The sequence below is a fragment of the Rattus norvegicus genome, chromosome 4, assembly GCF_036323735.1.
Source record: "Rattus norvegicus strain BN/NHsdMcwi chromosome 4, GRCr8, whole genome shotgun sequence".
NCBI classification, from domain to species: domain Eukaryota; kingdom Metazoa; phylum Chordata; class Mammalia; order Rodentia; family Muridae; genus Rattus; species Rattus norvegicus.
The window spans coordinates 30841367-30866333 of record NC_086022.1 but is presented as its reverse complement, the minus strand read 5'-3'; the positions used below and the strand labels follow the sequence as shown (position 1 = coordinate 30866333).

General features: G+C 41.3%; 1 pseudogene; it reads left to right on the top strand.

Annotated features, from left to right (window-relative positions):
* Positions 1-107: 107 nt before the first annotated feature.
* Positions 108-24967, top strand: Mterf1-ps1 (mitochondrial transcription termination factor 1, pseudogene 1; annotated as a pseudogene).

Genomic DNA, 24967 nt, shown 5'->3' with positions numbered 1-24967 from the left:
TATTTTAAATGTCTTAAGAAGGGGAGATTATCTTGAATTGTTTTGTGGGCCACCCACAATCATACAGTCATTAAAAATGGAAGCAGGAAGTATAAGAGGTGAGAGGGATGCGGTATAAGAGAGACTTGTCTGCTATTTCTGCCTTCTATGAGGAAGAGCCACAGGTAAGGGATGTAGGTGACCTCTACAAAGTGGAAAGGACACAGCAGCATTCTCCCGTTAGCCCTGGGAGACCAGTATCCAACCTCTGCCCTGTAGCACCACAAGAGAACATTCCTGTTCTCTGGAGATTGTGCCTGGGCTAGCAGAGATGGTATAGCAACAGTAGTTTTAAGGGCCTAAGATTATATAGGATGGGCAGAGTATATTATGCAACCATTGGGGTTTTAAAGACATGGTTGGGGGATGAACGGATACTGACTGTCAGGCAAGTTTAACATTTAAATAATAGGGTTTGAGTGCAATCAAAACAAATATTGACAGATGCATATTCATATCCCAGAGTTTACTTTTATTTTAAATGGAGCACTCAAGAGTACTGCTTAAACCTGTGCCCTCACCTGACTGTTAACAACCTGTACTCAAGTCACTGTGACATAAGTTAGACCAGGGCTTCAGAATCTTTCTCTACTTAAACCCTTCTTCACTTGAGAAATTTTTACATAACCCTGTATATGTATATAAAATAAGCATATAAATGAAACATTTGCTAATAGTCACAAAACTTTATCTTGAAAGAATTCTTTGTGATGCATACAAATTTCCCAATTATTGATGATTGGAAGCAAGTTTGCATACTGTGAATATACCTGATTACTTGTACACAATTAGATCTTGGCTGTTTGGAGCTGAAGAACCCAGAGCATATTCAGTGCTGTTTAGGCTCGATTGACGTGTTGATTTTCTAATTGTCAATGCTGTAAATAAAACAACAAAAGGATGTGTAAAGCCATTGTAGACGTTGCTAGAAATTCTGCCCCATTCGTAAGCTAAAATTAATTTAAGGACTTTTAAAGCCTGAAACCCAAGTCAGGAACTCAGCGTTTTTAAAAATCAAGCATTCTAAGAAAAGAGTCCCAAAGGTCCACTAATGTGATGCTTGCTGAAGAAGAACAACTGGAAAATACCAAAAGCTGTAACTGTTATATTTTCATAAGAGCAGAAAGCCTTATGGACATCGAAGCACTGCAGTTCATAACATACAGTAGTGTTCAGCTGAGGCATCATCGGCCAATGGTGATCACTGTACGATGACGTATATTGTACGACGGAACTCGACTTGCATAGTGAACACTGCGTGCCCTCAGGACCAAGTCCCTGAAGCGCAGTTGTTACTCAGGTGAGCACTGCCAGAATTCGTTATATATTTGATTTTGTATTACTTTTTTGTTGTTTCCAAAATTTACACAGTATTCATGTGCGACCCCCATGTGGGGTTGTGACCCCCGGTGGAAGAAGCTGCGGAGAAGACAGCAGGGACAGCACACCTAGGGTTTCATTTTCATAGCGAAGAGCTTTCTGCACTCACTAGGATCAGTGGCTGGAATTTACCAAGTGAGCAATGCAGGCCTGCTTTGCCCTCCCTAGTCCAGGAGGTGGACAGTTAGACTTTCCCCTTTCTGCCCGTAGAAAACACGGGCTTTCAAGAGGACCTCGATCTTGTGCTGGACCAGTGTTTCTTGAGTTAGTAAATGAAATGAGACCACATTCTTGGTTCTTTTTCTATGAACCCCTGGTTGGGGACATTCCCCTCTTTGCTTCCCTGCTGTGTCACATTACCATATGAATATTAACTCGAGTGCCTCCCACTGAATCATGCACACAGGGCTAGCTCATCCCAATTGGAACTGTATGTGTGTAGCTCGCCTCTTCCAAGGGCCTGCTATTTTGATGGAAGCCCTATGCCTACACTTCACATGCACACAGCATACACCGTTTGAGCTTATCAGCTGAGTGTCACGTGATACACTTCACTGAATTTGAAGTTCGCTTTAATGTGTGAGCCATGGGTAACAAAGTTAATTATAGAAATTATGGATCACTGATAAAGTATAGACTGATAAAAAATGAAAATTATGTCCTAATCATCCCGTGATTACTTGTGTATAGAACTTGAAGAGCTGTAGGGGGAACTGTAGACAACAGTTTGGTCATACATTTTCCAAAGGCAGATAGATACCTGCAAGTCTGGCTGATGATTCAAACTGAAGGAACTTTCCATAGTCCATAGATACGAAGACGGTTGTTTCATCTATAGGTTCTGTCACCCTCAGGCTGGAGGAAAGGAAATTAATTCTTTTCTTTAGTTTAATACCTGCTTGTTGCTTTTTAACAAATACTGTTTCTTAATTAATTAAATTTATGTATATGAGAACATGTACACTTGCTTGCCACAAGAGGGCATCAGATCACATTATAGATGGTTCTGAGTCACCATGTGTTTGCTGGAAATTGAACTCTGAATCTCTGGAAGAGCAGCCAGTACTCATAATGGCTAAGCCATCTCTCCCTCACCCAAATACCATTTCTTCACTGTACAGTTCTGAAATGATATAATTTAGGATTTTTTTTTTTACATTTTTTCATCTTGACTTTAAAATACCTGCTATGCCTTCTTAAGGTCTCAAAATACACACCATTGTCTTCCAGATATGACAAAGAAGCTATGCCCACGGAATCTCAATAAAATAGCTGCCCTAAACAAGTCCCAAGCAATGACAAGGCTTGTTGACATGCCAACATGGATGGGGGGAGTGGCCACAGGACCTCACCCCTGAAGCAAGAGCTATGGGTAGTTACTGACTGCTGACAGAGAATTAGTCTTCCCCAGGGATGAGCCCCTAATTATTGGTTATTCAATGCCAAGAGGTCAGCTCTGAAAACATACATGCAAGTAACACTAAATAGACTCGGTATGCTGTAGTAAAGGATCACTCACATACATATGTAACAATAATAATTAAAGAAAAGGAGGCCATAAATTTGAGGACTAAGCATGGGAGGAGCTACAGAGGAGTGGGAGAGGAGATAATGTCAGTATATTTTGATTAAATTAGAAATTTTAAAGATACACAGCACTGTCTTTGTGCTTATTTAGGTACAAATTCCACAATGTCCATCCTTATTTAACTTGGACATTTAAAACTAAATATGCCATATGATTATGGCATTTATTGTGTGCCTATATACAAAACTCGACATGGACTGATGTTTTCTTGAATTATGGCAGGTAATCTGATCCTTTTTTTTTTTTTTGTTTTTAAGATTTATTTATTTAATGTATATGAGCACACTGCCGCTGTCTTCAGACACGCCAGAAGAGGGCATCAGATCCCTTTACAGATGGTTGTGAATCACCATGTGGTTGCTGGGAATTGAACTCAGGACCTCTGGAAGAGCAGCCAGTGCTCTTAACCGCTGAGCCATCTCTAGCCCCAGGTAATCTGATCCTTAATTAATCTTTTACTCCTCAAAGAGGTTCTATCTAAAAAAATAAAGATTCCAGTTGTTACATATGAAGTGAGGGAATCAAATTTTGTTGTGAAAATAAATGTTATTTATAAAGTAGGCCAATTATAAAACAAATTTGATCTCTCGATTATTCTGAAGACATAAAAAGTAACAATCCATGTGCTTTTGCGTTTTTCCATGCCATTTCTAAGAGTGGCTTTGATGACTGTCATATTTAACTCTGGGTGGTTACTAAACAACCCTCCACAGGAGGATTGACACGTGAGAGTAATGGCCGAGTTGGAACTAAGAGTGAAGCATCTGCCTTGCAAAGAAAGCACCCCATGCTCAACACACGGCCTACAGAGAGCCAGAGGCTGTGATGAAGTTGTGCCGTGTCTTCCGGGCCTGCTGCGTACTCTCAGTGGGTTGACCATTGGTTTACACTCTCCCCCACAAGTGAAGGTTTGTCAGTGGACTGGAACAGAACAGTCATCGGCCTAGAAGGTTCTATCCGCTCACACTCCTGTGCTCTTTAAGCTGGAATTAGCAGCTTCTTAGGTCAATGGTGCCATGTGCTCCCCGGCTCCTTTATTTTCTTCCTAGAGTCATCCAGCAAGGAATGACTCAGTGATGGCTTCATCAACTGGGACATTTAAATTCCCTTGACACACACCCCTTTCCTTTCCCAGTGTGATGCAGATGCCCTCTGACTTACACTTGAGTTATTGCCCCAAAATGATATAGTAAGTTAAAAATGCAAATAGTTCACCTAACCTAGTGGACCCATGGCTTCACCGGATGTGAAGCCGAGTGATCACGTGGCCGACTGCGGTCTGGGGCTGCTGCTGCTGCTGGGCATTGCATGGCCCACATTGTTAGCCTGGGAAAAGATCGCGATTCAGACTTCCGGACCTGGTTCCTGCTGAATGTGTCTCACTTTTGTATCATCATACGCGTGGAAACCTAAGTCAAAGCATTGTCCTTTGCAGATCATTTGTATTTAGGGGATCACCACACTCTGACACAGCATCATAGTTGAGGGCGTTAGGAGCCTGCAAGAGTTCAAAGGTAGCTTTGATAGCTTTTTATGTGTAAAAATAACATTTTTTTCCTGAATTCAAAATAACAACATGAATACAGAAATTGGAAAAATACAGAAAAATAGACACATGAAAATCTTCATAATCTCAGTCCTGGAGAAAACACTTGTTAACATGGAGGCATATAATTCTCTGGTCCTTCGTGAAATAATGTTACATGGAGAAAATACATATAATCAATTTTCTTGCCAAATTTAACTTAAAAGGTGTTGAACATGTATGTTAAGTATCAATTCTGTACCACGGTATTCAACAGTATTCTTAGGAATTGCATTATAAAAGTTGTTTAATTGCGATGAACTCACAAATGCAGACATCATGAAGCTAAGTAATGAAGCCCTGGAAGCAAACGCTGGCTCATTCCAAACCCTGTACCTCAGTGAGCTCCTCTAGTGTTCAATTCTGAGACTGCAGCCTCACGTAGGGCTTTATACACTGCACCTCAGTGAGCTCCTCTAGTGTTAAATTCTGAAACTGCAGCCTCACTTAGGGCTTTATACACTGCATCTCAGGGAGCTTCTCTAGTGTTAAATTCTGAACTGCAGCCTCACTTAGGGCTTTAACTTTCGTTTTCAGGCGCATTTTTAGTGCTTATCTGCCATAAAAAGAAAAAATCCTGGTAGTTAAAACTAGAAAAGCAGTTAACTTCAAATCCTCTTTTATGAATTTATCTCCCTTCCATTCTTCTCCATCCTCTGACGTCACTCTTCTGTTTTCCTTTCTAAATGTTTCAATTACATGTACACATACTTGTTTACACATAGATCTGTATACATCTATTTTCCTACAAACTTTGTGATTTCATTTTCTTCCACATTGAAGAAACTTTGACTTTATATATGTTCACTATCCACTCATCCGTTGATGAACAACTAGAATATTATGTATCTGTTCTCTTTAAAGCAACAGGATCCCTTACTCACTACAGATGGGAATGAAAACTAAGAAAGCGATTATGGAAATCAGGTTGGAGATTCCTCAAGAAGTTAAAATGGGACTAATAGGCTCCAGTCAGTTCTTTCCTGGCACACCCAGAGGACTCCATGCCTATACACATACAGTCCAATGCCTATTGCTGCTTTAGTCATTACAGCAAGGAAATGGAACGAAATTAATAAATGTTTTAAATGTAGTTTTAGAAACGTGTGACGATCGTCTATCTCCACCATACACTATCATGGGCTGTTTTTAGGTAAATTTGAAACCTGAGAACATTGACCCACAGTGGTTGGTGATTAGACCTGGCCTCCCAGGAGGCCTAGCCTGGGTTCAGGAAGTCACCACACATTCTCTATTATTCTCTAGGCTTGTCTAGGGAATTCCACCTTGTTTCTACTCATCCTGGTGTAGGGAGGGAGACTGGGAGCAAGGATGAGAACAGTGAGAGTGGGGAGGGAGACAGGGTGAGGTGATGAATATGGTCACGATGCATTGTATACCTGCACAAGGCGGACAGACATGGAAAATACATAAAGGAAAGAAAATCAATACATTGTCAGTGTAATGGTGCTGGACATCGGTAATCCTCACACGTATCTAACAAACACTTTACCCACTGAGCCGCTTTCCCAGTCCGTATGTAAGATTTTCTTTTCTTTTGTTTCTTTTTTTAATTGGGTATTTGTTTTTATTTACATTTCAAATGTTATTCCCTTTCCCTGTTTCCCATCTAAAAGCTCCCTATCCCATCCCCTGACCACCTTCTTCTATGAGGGTGTTTTCCCTCCCCAACTACCATACTTCCTGCCCTGACATTCCCCTACACTGGGGAGGGGGTATCCAGCCTTGGCAGGACCAAGGGCTTCTCCTCCAATTGGTGTCCAATAAGGCCATCCTCTGCTACACACGCAGCTGGAGCCATAGGTCTGTCCATGTGTACACTGTAGGTAGTAGTTTACTCCCTGGGAGCTCTGGTTGGTTGATATTGTTGTTCTTATGGGGTTGTGAGCCTCTTCAGCTCCTTCAATCCTTTCCCTAACTCCTCCAATAGGGGCCCGGTTCTCAGATCAATTGGTGGCTGCGAGTATTAATCATACTCTGACTGAGCATCTCAAGAGACAGCTATATCAGACTCCTATCAGCATGCACTTCTTGGCTTCATCAATATTGTCCAGGTTTGGTGGCTGTATTCATATTCTGGATCCCCAGGTGGGGCAGGATCTGAATGGTCATTCCCTCAGTCTTTGCTCCAAACTTTGTTTCTGTATTTCCTCCTGTGAATATTTTTATTCCCTCTTATATGAAGGACTGAAGCGACAGGAGCAGCAGGTCCCCTGCGTCTGAGACACCGCTGGAACCTGAAGGGACGGACCAGATAAATAGTTCTCTGCACCCAAATCCCGTGGGAGGGAGAGCTAAACCTTCAGAGAGGCAGACACGCCTGGGAAACCAGAAGAGACTACACTCTGCCCACATCTCTGACTCCAGAGGAAAACACCAAATGCCATCTGGGACCCTGGTGCTCTCGGGCTCCCGGAAAGGGTGGCGCAGGTCCTCCTGGTTGCTGCCGCCGTGGAGAGCTCATAAGCAACACCCCACGAGCAAACTTGAGCCTCAGGACCACAGGTAAGACCAACTTTTCTGCTGCAAGCGACCTGCCTGGTGAACTCAAGACACAGGCCCACAGGAACAGCTGAAGACTTGTAGATAGGAAAAACTACACTCCCGAAAGCAGAACACTCTTTCCCCATAACTGGCTGAAAGAAAACAGGAAAACAGGTCTACAGCACTCCTGACACACCACAGGCTTATAGGACAGTCTAGCCACTGTCAGAAATAGCAGAACAAAGTAACACTAAAGATAATCTGATGGCGAGAGGCAAGCACAGGAACCCAAGCAACAGAAACCAAGACTACATGGCATCATCGCAGCCCAATTCTCCCACCAAAGCAAACACTGAATATCCAAACTCACCAGAAAAGCAAGATCTAGATTCAAAATCATATTTGAGCATGATGCTGGAGGACTTCAAGAAAGACGTGAAGAACTCCCTTAGCGAAACACAGGAAAACATAAATAAACAAGTAGAAGCCTACAGAGAGGAATCACAAAAATCCCTGAAAGAATTCCAGGAAAACACAATCAAACAGTTGAAGGAATTAAAAATGGAAATAGAAGCAATCAAGAAAGAACACATGGAAACAACCCTGGATATAGAAAACCAAAGGAAGAGACAAGGAACCGTAGATACAACCATCACCAACAGAATACAAGAGATGGAAGAGAGAATCTCAGGAGCAGAAGATTCCATAGAAATCATCGCCTCAACTGTCAAAGATAATGTAAAGCAGAAAAAGCTACTGTTCCAAAACATACAGGAAATCCAGGACTCAATGAGAAGATCAAACCTAAGGATAATAAGTATAGAAGAGAGTGAAGACTTCCAGCTCAAAGGACCAGTAAATATCTTCAACAAAATCATAGAACAAAACTTCCCTAACCTAAAGAAAGAGATACTCATAAGCATACAAGAAGCCTACAGAACTCCAAATAGATTGGACCAGAAAAGAAACTCCTCCCGTCACATAATAGTCAAAACACCAAACGCACAAAATAAAGAAAGAATATTAAAAGCAGTAAGGGAAAAAGGTCAAGTAACATATAAAGGCAGACCTATCAGAATCACACCAGACTTTTCACCAGAGACTATGAAAGCCAGAAGATCCTGGACAGATGTCATACAGACCCTAAGAGAACACAAATGCCAGCCCAGGTTACTGTATCTTGCAAAACTCTCAATTAACATAGATGGAGAAACCAAGATATTCCATGACAAAACCAAATTTACACAATATCTTTCTACAAATCCAGCGCTACAAAGGATAATAAATGGTAAAGCCCAACATAAGGAGGCAAGCTACACCCTAGAAAAAGCAAGAAACTAATCATCTTGGCAACAAAACAAAGAGAAGAAAAGCACACAAAGATAACCTCACATCCAAATATGAATATAATAGGAAGCAATAATCACTATTCCTTAATATCTCTCAACATCAATGGCCTCAACTCCCCAATAAAAAGACATAGATTAACAAACTGGATACTCAATGAGGACCCTGCATTCTGCTGCCTACAGGAAACACACCTCAGAGACAAAGACAGACACTACCTCAGAGTGAAAGGCTGGAAAACAATTTTCCAAGCAAATGGTCGGAAGAAGCAAGCTGGAGTAGCCATTCTAATATCAAATAAAATCAATTTTCACTAAAAGTCATCAAAAAAGATAAGGAAGGACACCTCATAATCATCAAAGGAAAAATCCACCAAGATGAACTCTCAATCCTAAATATCTATGCCCCAAATACAAGGGCACCTACATACGTAAAAGAAACCTTACTAAAGCTCAAAACACACATTGCACCTCACACAATAAGAGTAGGAGATTTCAACACCCCACTCTCATCAATGGACAGATCATGGAAACAGAAATTAAACAGAAACGTAGACAGACTAAGAGAAGTCATGAGCCAAATGGACTTAACAGATATTTATAGAATATTCTATCCTAAAGCAAAAGGATATACATTCTTCTCAGCTCCTCACGGTACTTTCTCCAAAATTGACCATATAATTGGTCAAAAAACGGGCCTCAACAGGTACAGAAAGATAGAAATAATCCCATGTGTGCTATCAGACCACGGCGGCCTATAACAATAACAATAAGGGAAGAACACCCACATATACGTGGAAGTTGAACACTGCTCTACTCAACGATAACCTGGTCAAGGAAGAACTAAAGAAAGAAATTAAAGACTTCTTAGAATTTAATGAAAATGAAGGTACAACATACCCAAACTTATGGGACACAATGGAAGCTGTGCTAAGAGGAAAACTCATAGCTCTGAGTGCCTACAGAAAGAAACGGGAAAGAGCATATGTCACCAGCTTGACAGCACACCAAAAAGCCCTAGAAAAAAAAGAAGCAAATACACCGAGGAGGAGTAGAATGCAGGAAATAGTCAAATTCAGAGCTGAAATCAACCAAGTAGAAACAAAAAGGACCATAGAAAGAATCAACAGAACCAAAAGTTGGTTCTTTGAGAAAATCAACAAGATAGATAAACCCTTAGCCAGACTAACGAGAGGATACAGAGAGTGTGTCCAAATTAACAAAATCAGAAATGAAAAGGGAGACATAACTACAGAATCAGAGGAAATTCAAAAAAATCATCAGACCTTATTACAAAAGCCTATATTCAACAAAACTTGAAAATCTGCAGGAAATGGACAATTTCCTAGACAGATACAAGGTACTGAAGTTAAATCAGAAACAGATAAACCAGTTAAACAACCCCATAACTCCTAAGGAAATAGAAGCAGTCATTAAAAGTCTCCCAACGAAAACGAGCCCAGGTCCAGACGGGTTTAGTGCAGAATTCTATCAGACCTTCAGAGAAGACTTCATACCAATACTATCCAAACTATCCCACAAAATTGAAACAGATGGAGCCCTACCGAATTCCTTCTATGAAGCCACAATTACTCTTATACCTAACCCACACAAAGACCCAACAAAGAAAGAGAACTTTAGACCAATTTCCCTTATGAATATCGACGCAAAGATACTCAATAAAATTCTGGCAAACCGAATCCAAGAGCACATCAAAACAATCATCCACCATGGTCAAGTAGGCTTCATGCCAGGCATGCAGGGATGGTTTAATATACAGAAAACTATCAACGTGATCCATTATATAAACAAACTGAAAGAACAGAACCACATGATCATTTCATTAGATGCTGAGAAAGCTTTTGACAAAATTCAACACCCCTTCATGATAAAAGTCCTGGAAAGAATAGGAATTCAAGGCCCATACATAAACGTAGTAAAAGCCATATACAGCAAACCAGTTGCTAACATTAAACTAAATGGAGAGAAACTTGAAGCAATCCCATTAAAATCAGGGACTAGACAAGGCTGCCCACTCTCTCCCTACTTATTCAATATAGTTCTTGAAGTTCTAGCCAGAGCAATCAGACAACAAAAGGAGATCAAGGGGATACAGATCGGAAAAGAAGAAGTCAAAATATCACTATTTGCAGATGATATGATAGTATATTTAAGTGATCCCAAAAGTTTCCCCAGAGAACTACTAAAGCTGATAAACAACTTCAGCAAAGTGGCTGGGTATAAAATTAACTCAAATAAATCAGTAGCCTTCCTCTACACAAAAGATAAACAAGCCGAGAAAGAATTTAGGGAAACGACACCCTTCATAATAGTCCCAAATAATATAAAGTACCTTGGTGTGACTTTAACCAAGCAAGTAAAAGATCTGTATGATAAGAACTTCGAGCCGCTGAAGAAAGAAATCGAATACCTCAGAAGATGGAAAGATCCCCCATGCTCATGGATTGGCAGGATTAATATAGTAAAAATGGCCATTTTACCAAAAGCGATCTACAGATTCAATGTAATCCCCATCAAAATACCAATCCAATTCTTCAAAGAGTTAGACAGAACAATTTGCAAATTCATCTGGAATAACAAAAAACCCAGGATAGCTAAAACTATCCTCAACAATAAAAGGAAGTCAGGGGGAATCACTATCCCTGAACTCAAGCAGTATTACAGAGCAATAGTGATAAAAACTGCATGGTATTGATACAGAGACAGACAGATAGACCAATGGAATAGAATTGAAGACCCAGAAATGAACCCACACAGCTATGGTCACTTGATTTTTGACAAAGTAGCCAAAACCATCCAATGGAAAAAAGATAGCATTTTCAGCAAATGGTGCTGGTTCAACTGGAGGACAACATGTAGAAGAGTGCAGATCGATCCATGCTTATCACCCTGTACAAAGCTTAAGTCCAAGTGGGTCAAGGACCTCCACATCAAACCAGATACACTCAAATTAATAGAAGAAAAACTGGGGCAGCATCTGGCACATATGGGCACTGGAAAAAATTTCCTGAACAAAACAGCAACGGCTTATGCTCTAAGATCAAGAATGGACAAATGGGATGTCATAAAACTGCAAAGATTCTATAAGGCAAAAGACACTGGGGTTAGGACAAAATGGCAACCAACAGACTGGGAAAAGATCTTTACCAATCCTACAACAGATAGAGGCCTTATAATCAAAATATGCAAAGAACTCAAGAAGTTAGACCGCAGGGAGACAAATAACCCTATTAAAAATGGGGAACAGAGCTAAACAAAGAATTCACAGCTGAGGAATGCCGAATGGCTGAGAAACACCTAAGGAAATGTTCAACATCTTTAGTCATAAGGGAAATGCAAATCAAAACAACCCTGAGATTTCACCGCACACCAGTGAGAATGGCTAAGATCAAATACTCAGGTGACAGCAAATGCTGGCGAGGATGTGGAGAAAGAGGAACACTCCTCCATTGTTGATGGGGTTGGAGACTGGTACAACCATTCTGGAAATCAGTCTGGAGGTTCCTCAGAAAATTGGACATTGAACTACCTGAGGACCCAGCTATACCTCTCTTGGGCATATACCCAAAGGATGCCCCAACATATAAAAAAGACACATGCTCCACTATGTTCATAGCAGCCTTATTTATAGTAGCCAGAAGCTGGAAAGAACCCAGATGCCCTTCAACAGAGGAATGGATACAGGAAATGTGGTACATCTACACAATGGAATATTACTCAGCTATCAAAAATAATGACTTCGTGAAATTCATAGGCAAATGGTTGGAACTGGACAATATCATCCTGAGTGAGGTAACCCAATCACAGAAAAACACACATGTTATGCACTCATTGATAAGTGGCAATTAGTCCAAATGCTTGAATTACCCTAGATGTACAGTACCCTAGATGAAACTCAAGACGGATGATCAAAATGTGAAAGCTTCACTCCTTCTTTAAAAGGGGAAGAAGAATACCCTTGGCAGGGAATAGAGAGGCAAAGATTAAAACAGAGGCAGGAGGAACACCCATTCAGAGCCTGCCCCACATGTGACTGATACATATACAGCCACCCAATTAGACAAGATGGATGAAGCAAAGAAGTGCAGGCCGACAGGAGCCTGGATGTAGATCTCTCCTGAGAGACACAGCCAGAATACCACAAATACAGATGCGAATGCCAGCAGCAAACCACTGAACTGAGAATAGGACCCCCGTTGAAGGAATCAGAGAAAGGACTGGAAGAGCTTGAAGGGGCTTGAGACCCCATATGAACAACAATGCCAAGCAACCAGAGCTTCCAGGGACTAAGCCACTACCCAAAGGCTATATACATGGACTGACCCTGGACTCTGATCTCATAGGTAGCAATGAATAGCCTAGTAAGAGCACCAGTGGAAGGGGAAGCCCTTGGTCCTGGCAAGACTGAACCCCCCAGTGAACGTGATTGTTGGGGGGAGGGTGGTAATGGGGGAAGGATGGGGAGGGGAACATTCATAAAGAAGGAGAGGGGGAGGGTTAGGGGGATGTTGGCCCAGAAACCGGGAAAGGGAATAACATTGGAAATGTAAATAAGAATTACTCAAGTTAATAAAAAAAAAAAAGATGACAGGGACAATTCTGAAGATAGCATAGATGTGGCATTTGAACTACACATTGAATCTAATTCCCAAGTGTTTTAAGTCTAAATTGAGGGAGGGATTTTTCTCATTGTAAACTACTTACTCACCTCCTCTCAAGTGAGGTCATTTATTTTTATTTCTTTAGTAGATTTTTATTTACATTTCATTTCATTATTTACATTTACATTTCCCAGTTTCCTGTCCATAATCCTCCTACCCCTTCCCCCTCCCCCTTCTTCTATGAGGGTGTTCCCCTACCCATCTGCCCACCACTTCCTGCCTGCCCACCCTGACATTCTGCTACACTCTGGGTTCAGGCCTTGGCAGGACCAAGGGCTTCTCCTCCCATTGGTGCCCAACAAGGCCATCCTCTGCTCCCTATGCAGCTGGAGCCATGGGTCTGTCCATGTGTACTCTTTGGATGGTGGTTTAGTCCATGGGAGCTCTGGTTGATTGGTGTTGTTCTTGTGGGGCTGTAAGCCCCTTCAGCTCCTTCAACACTTTCTCTAACTCCTACAATGGGGACCCTGTTCTCAGTTCAATTGTTGGCTGCAAGCAATTGTCTCTGTAATTGCCATGCTCTGGCAGAGCCTCTCAGAAGTCAGCTATATCAGGCGCCTGACAGCAAGCACTTCTTGGCATCAGTAATATTGTCTGGGTTTGGTAGCTGTATGTATATGGGATTGATCCCCAGGTGGGCAGGCTCTGGATGACCTTTCCTTGAGTTTCTGCTCCAAACTTTGTCTCTGTATTTCTTCCTATGAGTATTTTTGTTCTCTGCTTCTAACAAGGACTGAAGCATCTGCACTTTCGTCGCCCTTCTTGAGCTTCATGTGGTCTGTGGATTGGGTAATTCATGCTTTTGGGCTAATATCCACTTATCACTGAGTGCATGCCATGTGCTGATTGTGTGTGTGTGTGTGTGTGTGTGTGTGTGTGTGTGTGTGTGTGTGTGTGAGAGAGAGAGAGAGAGAGAGAGAGAGAGAGAGAGAGAGAGAGAGAGAGATTGGGTTACCTCACTCAGGATGATATTTTCTAGTTCCACCCATTTGCCTATGAATTTCATGAAGTCATTTTTTAAAATAGCTGAGTAGTATACCATTGTGTAGATGTACCACATTTCTGTATCCATTCCTCTGTTGAGAGACATCTGGGTACTTTCCAGCTTCTGGCTATAATAAATAAGGCTGCTATGAACATAGTGGAGCATGCGTCCTTGTTATATGTTGGAGCATCATTTGGGTATATGGCCAGGAGTGGTATAGCTGGGTCCGCAGGTAATACTATGTCCAATTTTTTGAGTAACCTCCAGACTGATTTCCACAATGGTTGTACCAGTCTGCAATCCCACCAACAATGGAGGAGTGTTCCTCTTTCTCCACATCCTCGCCAGCATCTGCTGTCACCTGAGTTTCTGTTCTTAGCCATTCTGACTGGTGTGAGGTGGATCCTCCGGGTTGTTTTGATTTGCATTTCCCTGATGACTAAGGATGTTGAACATTTCCTTAGGTGCTTCTCAGCCATTCGATATTCCTCACTTGAGAATTCTTTGTTTAGCTCTGTTCCCCATTTTTAATAGGGTTATTTGATTCTCTGCGGTCTAACTCCTCGAGTTCTTTGTATATATTAGCCCAAGAGTGGTCATTTAAAGTCACAAGCATCATCGCATGCCACACCATCCTTTTAATATGGAAATGGTAAAAGATATTTGCATAGCAGCACAACTTTGATACAAAGTTGGCTTAATCATCATTTTAATAAAGTAAAGGAGGATGAGAACCCAGAACGGCATCTTGGGAAAGTCTTCCATACTGCTCCCAGTTCTCTTTTCCTCTTCTTTGCTCCTCATCTTTAACTACCTACTCTTCATCTTCTTGTCTCCCAAACTCTCCAAAATCTCAGCTATACCTTTTCCTCATTGACATCACGTTCATGGGGACTTAAGCCACCTCCTGGTGTTCATAAAAGAAAATCCGTGGGGCATGCTGAGGAGAGAATACTCAGACAGAAGTGAGACTACAGGAGTTATGGTCCAGAAAGCAGAGATTGTCAGTCTTGCTTTTCTGATACTGGTGAACTTGTACGTGGCCTGGAACCTACAGGGTCAATAAATAGCTACTGGATAAATACACATAGGCTAGGAATAAACTGTGACCAGCAGTTTCACTTTCTGGGTAAACTGATTATTAATAACTTAAATTCTCAAATTGAAATCTTTATTCTTACAAATACTAAACCAAACAGAAAAATGCAAAAGTACTTGGGGGAAAAAATGGTCTAGAAAACAACCAGAGAAAGACTGAGATCAAAACCGAACCTGTTCCCTGATACAGACAAGAGTGTCAGTCCCAGCCTGCAGAAAACGTTGGCTGTGCCCTGTGGTCCCGAATGAGCTCCACAGAGGAGTCTCCGCATCCTCAGCAGTGTCTCGCCGCCCCCTGCTGGGCGCCTGCGGTCAGACTAGCTAGGATTTAAGCTCGCCGCGCAGAGTCAATGACGTTGTCCCTGCGCCCGGCCAGAGGCCGGAAGTGAGTCATTACTTCCGCCTTTCTATCCCCCCCCCCCCTTGGCGTCCAGAGGCGGAAGTAAACGGCGTGGACCGCGAGCTTTGCACGGGAAGCAAATACAAGGTTGGGTTCAGGCTGGGGTTGGGGAGCCGCTGTAGTGTTTGTAAGCGGGTTGCATGTGTCTGCCAGACAGTGCTACTGCTAAAGGCCATTGCAGAATTTCCCTGGAGGGGAGAGGCTTCGATGTGGAATTACGGTGGTTTTGAGTTTAGACTCAAGCTGTCTACTATTCATACCGCAAAGGCACTCGGCATTGTGTCAGAATTTGTAACTTTAGGGATAGCGCCCCCAACTTAGGTTGTTGTATATATACAGCATTATTAGGAAATAATGTATGTGAAACGTTTGTGATTCCCTACCCCACCTCCCGCTCCCAGTCGGTGGATAAAGGTCTTTTGTTGCCCTTATGTTTTCATTCTGACTAACAGATCTTTAGTTTGCTAGAGGTTGTGCATCTCACAAAAATGATGTGGAGGTGTCTAGCCTGGATCTCTTTATTCTCTACTACACTGGCGATATTTTTGCCTTTTTCTTTTCCAGATTAGAAGTATGGTGGTTGAATCGTCTGGTCCCTGCCTTTTCAGGGAGATATCCAAAGTCTCTCTTCTTAATGACATATCCGATGCAGAAATGTACTTCTTAAAAACAAACAAACACACCGAACGAACCTCTCCCCTTAAATGCTGCATCAAAAATTAGCTGATTGTGGCACCCCAATGCAATGATTGTGTTTTCTTTAAAAGCCTGTTGTTCACTTATCAACTGCGGGACAGAGAGGGACAGAAGTCTTTCTCCTTCAACCTTACTAATAACAATCACCAGATGTTGATGGCATTCGCTAAATTTAACGTTCCTTAAGAAAACGGTTTATTTTAGAGGAAGATTGAAGGCAATTGTTTGAGATTTCCTTTTTTAAAAAATTGTCTTGGGCTAGTTAACTTGCCAGAGTTTACAAATTCAGCTCAACAAGCTGTTTTTAAAAGGGCATTGTATTTATACAATTACTTGCAAATACAGCTTGGATTCAAGAAAATGACCTTTTCTGAAAGAAGAGATGATTTGATTCAGAAACGTGCATGTTGTAGCGCACCTGTGAGTGTGCTCATGCGTGAGTTTGAGTTTGATATGAAAGTAGTAAGTACTGTGGGGAGGAAGGGTCTACTGAGAAAGGAAGTGTGAGAATTATGAGGAAAAACAGTAGGACATGTTTCTAATGAAATATATATATATATGTATATATATATATATGTATATATATATATATATATATATATATATATATATATATATACTTGCATGCGTGTGACATGGACTTTGGGAAGATATAGATAGGTGGATAGATGTTCTATTATTTATTATGTCAATTAAAAGTAATAAAAAGACAGCAAGGACAATGAGACCAGAATTGGTGAGGATGGTCAGCACAAGATTGCTGTGTTACTGTTTTGAGTGAAGTTGAGTTTGTGAGGAAGAGAAAAAATCCTCATGGGTGCTTATCACTAATGATATCAATCAGAGGAGGGCTATTTGGGGGACTGCATAGATACTCAGTTCACTTTGGTATGCGTTGATTCATTTAGAAAATATTTATTTGGAGGATAAGTTATATCAAGAAAAACAAAATTTACTTGTGATAGATCTAGCAGAAATTGTAATAGTTACATACACACACACACACACACACACACACACACACACACACACACACACACCTGTCCTGGAGCAAACCTTTGGCTCATTTTGGTTCATCGGTATTGGAATTTCTCTTGAATACTCTGTGGCATGGTTATCATTTACCATGGTGCTAATCATCTGAAGAGAATGCACTGTCTTGGGTAGTAATCTCCAAGCTGATAGGCTTAATATATGTGACATTAGTGACTGATTTTAGATTTATTATTCAATGATGTATACGTTATAAAATAGAAATCCTCACAGAATAAGACTAGTACAGTTGAGAGTTTATACTGTGTTCTCTCCTTACACCGTATTGGATAATTTTGCATGCTTATTTATAAAGCTTGTTATGAAACTTGGCTGATTATAATGTGGTAGTGTTCTGGCCTGTTATGCAGCAGAGGTCACTCATGAGCATCTGGAAGGGAAAAGGTTGAATTGTGCAAGCTAGAGCTTTCTTTCTTTCTTTCTTCCTTCCTTCCTTTCTTTCTTTCTTTCTTTCTTTCTTTCTCTTTTTAGTACGTATATTTTTATTAATTACTTGAGAATTTAATACAGTGTATTTTGATCAAATTCATAACCACTCCCTTAACTTCTCCTAGATGCACATCCCATTCCATAACTATTCAACTTTGTGTTCTCTCTCAGTCTCTCTCTGTTGTGGTTAGCCCTGAAGTTACTGTATTTTGATGCTAATTCCACTCCCCCAAGGACAGCTGCCTAGTCAAGGACTCAGAACTCAGATGACTTCACCAGAACCACCTCTCCATTGAATTTGTAAAGTACTGGTGAGGGGCAGGTACAGGATAGAAGGGGGCCTGTTATTGGAGGAGAAGGAAGGATGGGCAGGAGAGAAATTTGAAGGAAGAGGAGGAGACTAGGGAGAGAGGAAGAGACAGGAGGGAGAGAGGAGAGAGTAGTGGCAGGACAAGATGGCAGGTGATGTTAAGATTCTGTTCTGTGTATTTACAGGTTGTTATTAATGTTCTCAAGGGATGGATGGTACCAGGCTTTGTATGTTCAAGTGGGCAATTATATCTTACCAATTGGGTCAAAGATTGTTGTGTTGTGTGTTCTTTTATGTGAGGGTTTGAGTGTAAGAAAGTGTTCAGCTAGGATGTGTTTCTGCCAAGATAGCTAGCAGATATCTTGGGCACCGAGGTGTAGACCCAGCGGGGCAAAAGACCAACATTACCGTTTTATTTTATATATTTTTACAACAACAGATGGCGAGCCAAGGTGATGAGCAAGAATCCACTTGTAATCCTGAGAGTTGAGAGAAAGTTTTTATTTTCTAAGTAAGAGGAGGCCGGCGCCATGTTAAGTCATGTGATATCTTAAGCACGGGAATTCAAACAAAGAAATGGGGAAGCCACCTGAGCTGGAAGTCTGTAGGTCCTCTGCTGTGTGAGAAGTAATGGCAGATCAGAGAGTTAGAGATTAAAAGCTGCTTTTTAAAGAAAGTTGTTTAGAAAGTCTTTCAGGATACTCATATTCTTTTTAACGTGGGCTCCCCGGGAATTTTGGGTTGAAATCCTAGTTAGACAAGCTACTTCTTAATTACAGGTATTATTAAAAGGTGATTGAGTTTAATTTTAGAAAGAAGAGAGTAAAGAGATTACCTGAATCAGGTTGGGATTTTCATCCATGGTTCAGAATTTAGATAGGGAAAATTAGTCACTACCTCCAAGTAGAGAGTTGTGATGAAATGTCTGTAACACCAGGGAGAGTGAATGCAGGCATATATTGTAGAAGTTATTAAGGTTAAAGAAAAATCTGTGGCTCCGGGTAGAGAGCTTAACAGATTGAGATATTTTTTGGCTAAAGTTCTGGTTTGATGTGTTGCTTATTGATACTGGAATTGATAAAAGGTATTTGGTTTGTTTTATGAATTACACCGCTGAAGGCCATATGGCTCGTTGATGCCGGCTAGCGAGGGTTTGTGGTTACTTTTGATATTTACCACAGCAGGAAGCTCGGATTCTCTTAAAGTGGGCTCCACGGGAATTTTGGGTTAATTTCCTGATATCGTAGAGTACAAAAGCCTCTCAGGCACATTGTTTAGCTTACTTCCTTTTTAAAAAAAATTGTTCAGTCTTCATGATGAGTGTGACTTTGAGTTTTATGGTTATATTGTTACTCTGGGAGAGGGTGCAGGATACAAGCTTTTCTGGTTACAGACTAAGGAACACGGTATTTTGGGAGAAAGATTTTGTCTTTGTGCTTTTAAAAAATGTGATTAGGCTCTGGAAACATCACAGAGTCATACTGATCAGATTTGATAGAGGTAGACCGCCTGAAAAAATTTATTCAGGAGAATCAAACAAAAAGATATCTCGATTCTAAACTTTTGTCTTGAGAGTTGTGTTTTACAGAGTGTGCCTACTTGGATTCCTACTCTCAAGGACTTTCAGCTGGGTCCAGTCAGGACACATCCTGCTACAGCATTTGCTTCATTCTCCTACCCCCTACCCCTAAGGATATCTCAACACCCTTGTATAGCTTGAAGAAGTTATGGAGGAGTCATCTCCCCAATTCCCTGGACTTTGGGGGGCTGGAAGTGGTTATTCTAAAGTTGTTTTTATGAGAAATTTAGAAATGATTGTAATTTAACAGGGAGGAATTAGGTAGATTGAGTTATAGAGTCGTAATCTTATTTGTTAACTAAGCTAAAATCATATCTTTGTTTTGATATAGAATTTATTGGTTAAAAGAGATTAAAAATACAAGGTTTAGAGCCAGTCCTTCTATTGATGTCATTACAAACTTATGAGTTGATTACACATGTGAGTTAATGGCCAAATAGCAAACATATTACTGACTTTGTGAGAGAACTTTCAAGATAAAATTTAGGATATGGGGACAACAGTCCAGATTGTCTCATATAGATAGGTGGTTTTCAAAAACGTCAGAAATCCACAAAATTTGAGATTTAAAGTTATTTATCTTTTGTTGAGACATATCTGCTCCTAACAGTTACCCTTTGGTGGAGTTAATGAAGATTGTGAACATCTCTACCTCCAGGTGAGGCAATATTTTGTGGCTAGGCAGCCACTAGACAAAACTGCCTGTTTCATTTGCAGACTAATACTGTCCAGAAAAGGACAAATTATGCAGAATAGTTGACTGATAAACTCTGCCAAGACTGAGTGATCAGCCCTTCAAAATCTGCATTTCAAGAGTCTGTCAGTTGATTTTGGGCCAGAAGGCTGAAGACTTGTGCTCACATGTTGCTAACAGGGGACTGTGCTAGTGGAGATTTGTCTCTACAACCACTCAGTTCTGGAAGCTGTGTTAGGCTTCCTTTGTGTATAGATATTTGGTCATTCACAGATTTCTGACGGGGTTGAAGACTTTAATAGCCTATCAGGCTGTTTAGCTCTAAATATACATATTTCATTGGATAGTTATCCAGTAGTATACAAGCTAGCCAAGATGTAAATTTTAAGCCTTTCTTAAGCTGGAATGGAATGGAATGTTCTGTTTAACTGATGTAGTGGTGGACTGGGTGTTGAGTATATCAAATGCTTTATAAATTGTAGAATGATAATTGTACTCAATATATAAGTGAAGGCTTTTTAACTGGACAAAAAGGGTGAAATGTTGTGGTTAGCCCTGAAGTTACTGTATTTTGATGCCAGTTCCACTCCCCCAAGGACAGCTGCCTAGTCAAGGACTCAGAACTCAGATGACTTCACCAGATCCACCTCCCCATTGAATTTGTAAAGTACTGGTGAGGGGCAGGTACAGGATAGAAGGGGGCCTGTTATTGGAGGAGAAGGAAGGATGGGCAGGAGAGAAATTTGAAGGAAGAGGAGGAGACTAGGGAGAGAGGAAGAGACAGGAGGGAGAGAGGAGAGAAGTCGTGGCAGGACAAGATGGCAGGTGATGTTAAGATTCTGTTCTGTGGATTTACAGGTTGTTATTAATGTTCTCAAGGGATGGATGGTACCAGGCTTTGTATGTTCAAGTGGGCAATTATATCTTACCATTGGGTCAAAGATTGTTGTGTTGTGTGTTCTTTTATGTGAGGGTTTGAGTGTAAGAAAGTGTGCTGCTAGGATGTGTTTCCGCCAAGATAGCTAGCAGATATCTTGGGCACCGAGGTGTAGACCCAGCGGGGCAAAAGACCAACATTACCGTTTTATTTTATATATTTTTACAACAACATCTCTCTCTCAGCCATTAAATTTAGTTAGTGTTGCCTGTATTCATTTGATTATGTTTGTTGTAGGAATGCTTGTTCTACTGGGGCCACACCATTGGCTAAAAAACCAAAACAAAACAACAACAACAAAAAAAACCACTTAAAAGGACCACTTGGCCATTCCTGAGTTTGGTGGAGGAGAAGGGTTACTGTAGACACGAGGGAACAACCAGAGGCATCTAGAAGAATCTAGAGTGGACATGAGTGGCAGACTGAGTTGGGCCATGTGAGGAAAGAGGAGGGGACAGGAAGAGAGAGGACCCTTGAGCAGCAGCCAAGAGGCCAAAGGGCAAAAAGGACCAAAAGGACTGCTGTTGCCATTATGGCTAGATTATATATAGCTGGGGGAAGGGCAGCCCAGTCTCTGGGCTGGAGAGTTCAGGGTAGGGGTGGGATATGCTAGCCAGGAGGACCCTGTAACAGGTTAGGGACTGAGGGATGATGGGAGAACCTGAGAGCCAGGTCAGCTCTGATATATTTAATGAACAGCTTGTGTTCTTGGCAAACTCTTGTCCCAGGTTTAAGATCTAACAACTTTGAATTAGAAAGTTAATTCTTCTTCCTCCTTTCTGGCATTGAGGATCGAATTTAAGTCCTTATGCATGCTAAGGATATATGCTGTACCACTGATCTACCTCTGAATTACACTCCATCCCCTGAACTGTATCATTTTGCAGATGGAAATGAGTTTACAGTTACTGCATTGCAACCAAGGAAACAGTTTGGTAAACTAAGGTAGAGATTGATGTTGTAAGTTGTTTTTCAGAGATTTGTGTAATATATAAATAATTATATATGCATATATACACACATGTATAATCAATGTGATCCATTTAAAGGGTATTATAAATATACAAAAGACATTAAAGCTGTAAATTAAACTATCTGAAGTGAGATTTTCCAGGGCTACAGTTAAGAGTTTGAGATTAAGGTAGGCAGAAGCAATCTAGTGTTTGTGGGCAGGGTCAGTTCAGACATCTGGCAAGTTGAAAGGCAAAGGGTAATGAAAGTGCCATTTATTAGGAACAAACCAAATATGTCAGAAACCAATGAAACCAGAAATGAAAAGAGATGGAGGGGAGAACTGATTCTGGGGAGTCAAAGCAGGCATAGTGCAATAAAAAGAAGAATACAGGGGCAGTACAATTAGGGACAGCATGGTGCTGTTCTGCTTCTCTGTAGTGACAGAGGAGGAGCCTTAAGTCCATAGGAATCCACAGGAACAGTGAGGCCGGGGATGCCTGCACCACCAGGAGAGCTGGAGGGGCGGATGCTTTCTCCAGGATCCTAGCTTTGTCACTGGTTATTTAACATATGCATTCCCATAATAGTATATGTTAACATTATATTTGTCTTACTCAGGATTTGAAAAGCTTTGGACTATCCCATGATTATGGCACCAAGAACCATCTAGAGTGTGAGAAAGGACCGCCCAGACCTGAAGGGACCCGGTCAACAGTTCTCTGCACCCAAATCCCGTGGGAGGGAGAGCTAAACCTTCAGAGGGGCAGACACACCTGGAAAGCCAGAAGAGACTACACTCTGCCCACATTTCTGACTCCAGAGGAAAACACCTAAGGCCATCTGGAACCCTGGTGCCCGGGGGCTCCTGGAAAAGGTGGTTGCCGCCCTCACGGAGAGCTCAAAAGCAGCCTCCCATGAGCAACTTGAGCCGGGGGACCACAGGTAAGACCAACTTTTCTGCTCCAAGCGGCCTGCCTGGTGGACTCAGGACACAGGCCCACAGGAACAGCTGAAGACCAGTAGACAGGAAAGACTACAGGCCCGAAAGCAGAACACTGTGTTCCCATAACTGGCTGAAAGAAAACAGGAAAACAGGTCTACAGCACTCCTGACACACAGGCCTATAGGACGGTCTACCCACTGTCAGAAATAGCAGAACAAGGTAACACCAGAGAAAACCTGATGGCGAGAGGCAAGCGCAAGAACCCAAGCAAGAGAAACCAAGACTACATGGCATCATCGGAGGTCAATTCTTCCACCAAAGCAAACACTGAATATCCAAACACACCAGAAAACCAAGATCTAATTTCAAAATCACATTTGATCATGATGCTGGAGGACTTAAAGAAAGACATAAAGAACTCCCTTAGAGAACAAGTAGAAGCCTACAGAGAGGAATCCCAAAAATCCCTGAAAGAATTCCAGGAAAACACAATCAAACAGGTGAAGGAATTAAAAATGGAAATAGAAGCAATAAAGAAAGCACAAAGGGAAACAACCCTGGATATAGAGTGTGAGAAAGACCTTTCTCTTTGATTTAAGAGGTGGGTGCCCCAATATTCAGCAGAAGTTTTCCTCAAGTCGATTTCATTCAGGCCCTTTAGTGTGGAATGTGACAGTAAAGACGGGGAGTCTTTGGAAAATGGGGACTTACTCATCAATGCCAGTTGATCTCGACATGGCAGAGGACAGCCTGGAGTTTTACGAATGAGCAGGAGCTGAAGATGTTCCTTCTATTCAAAGAGCAAGTGACAAAGTGATTGGTAGCATCATATCAAGATATCCACGAGCCATAACACGCACTCCTGAAAGTCTTTCAAAACGGTGGGATCTGTGGAGAGAGATTATGGCATCAGACCTTGAAATTGTAAATAGTTTGGAGTGTTCTCCTGAATCCTTCTTTCTGTCTAATAACAACCTAAACTTAGAGAATAACATAAAGTTCCTCTGCTCTGTTGGCTTGACTCATAAATGCCTCTGCCGACTGTTGACCAGTGCTCCCAGGACCTTCTCCAACAGTCTGAATTTGAATAAACAAATGGTTGAATATTTGCAGGAAACCAGCATATCCTTACGTCACAACGTTCCCACAAATTTTTGTCTGGAAGGTAATTAGTAAAAATCCTTCCGTCTTAATTCAGAGTACCAAACGTGTGAAAATTAACATTGAATTTTTACAGTCAACTTTCAACTTAGTCAGAGAGGACCTGCTGCTTCTGGTATGTGGTCCAGGAGCCAGAATCTTAGACCTTTCCAAGGACTGTACCAAAAGAAACTATACAAACATCAAAGAGGCTGCTCTCTCTCGGATGCACTGAGGAGGAGGTACAGAAGTTTGTCCTAAGCTATCTGAATATGATCTTCTTGTCAGAGAAAAAGTTCAATGATAAAATAGACTGCCTCTTAGAAGAGAAAATCAGTACTTCACAAATACTTGAAACTTCAAGGGTATTAGACTTGAGCATACATACTTTAAAAACTCGCATCAGAGAGTTGGCACATGCTGGATATGACGTGAGCACCTCAAGCATTGCTCTGCTGTCCTGGAGTCAGAGACGATATGAAGCTAAACTGAAGAGATTAAGTGGGTAGGCCAGTGCAGGCGGAGTCACCAGGAATCTGACAAGTAGAGTGCTGGTTCCAGTTTGGACTTTTCAAACAGGAGAGATTAATTTTTTAAATAAATATTTAAAAATATATGACTACA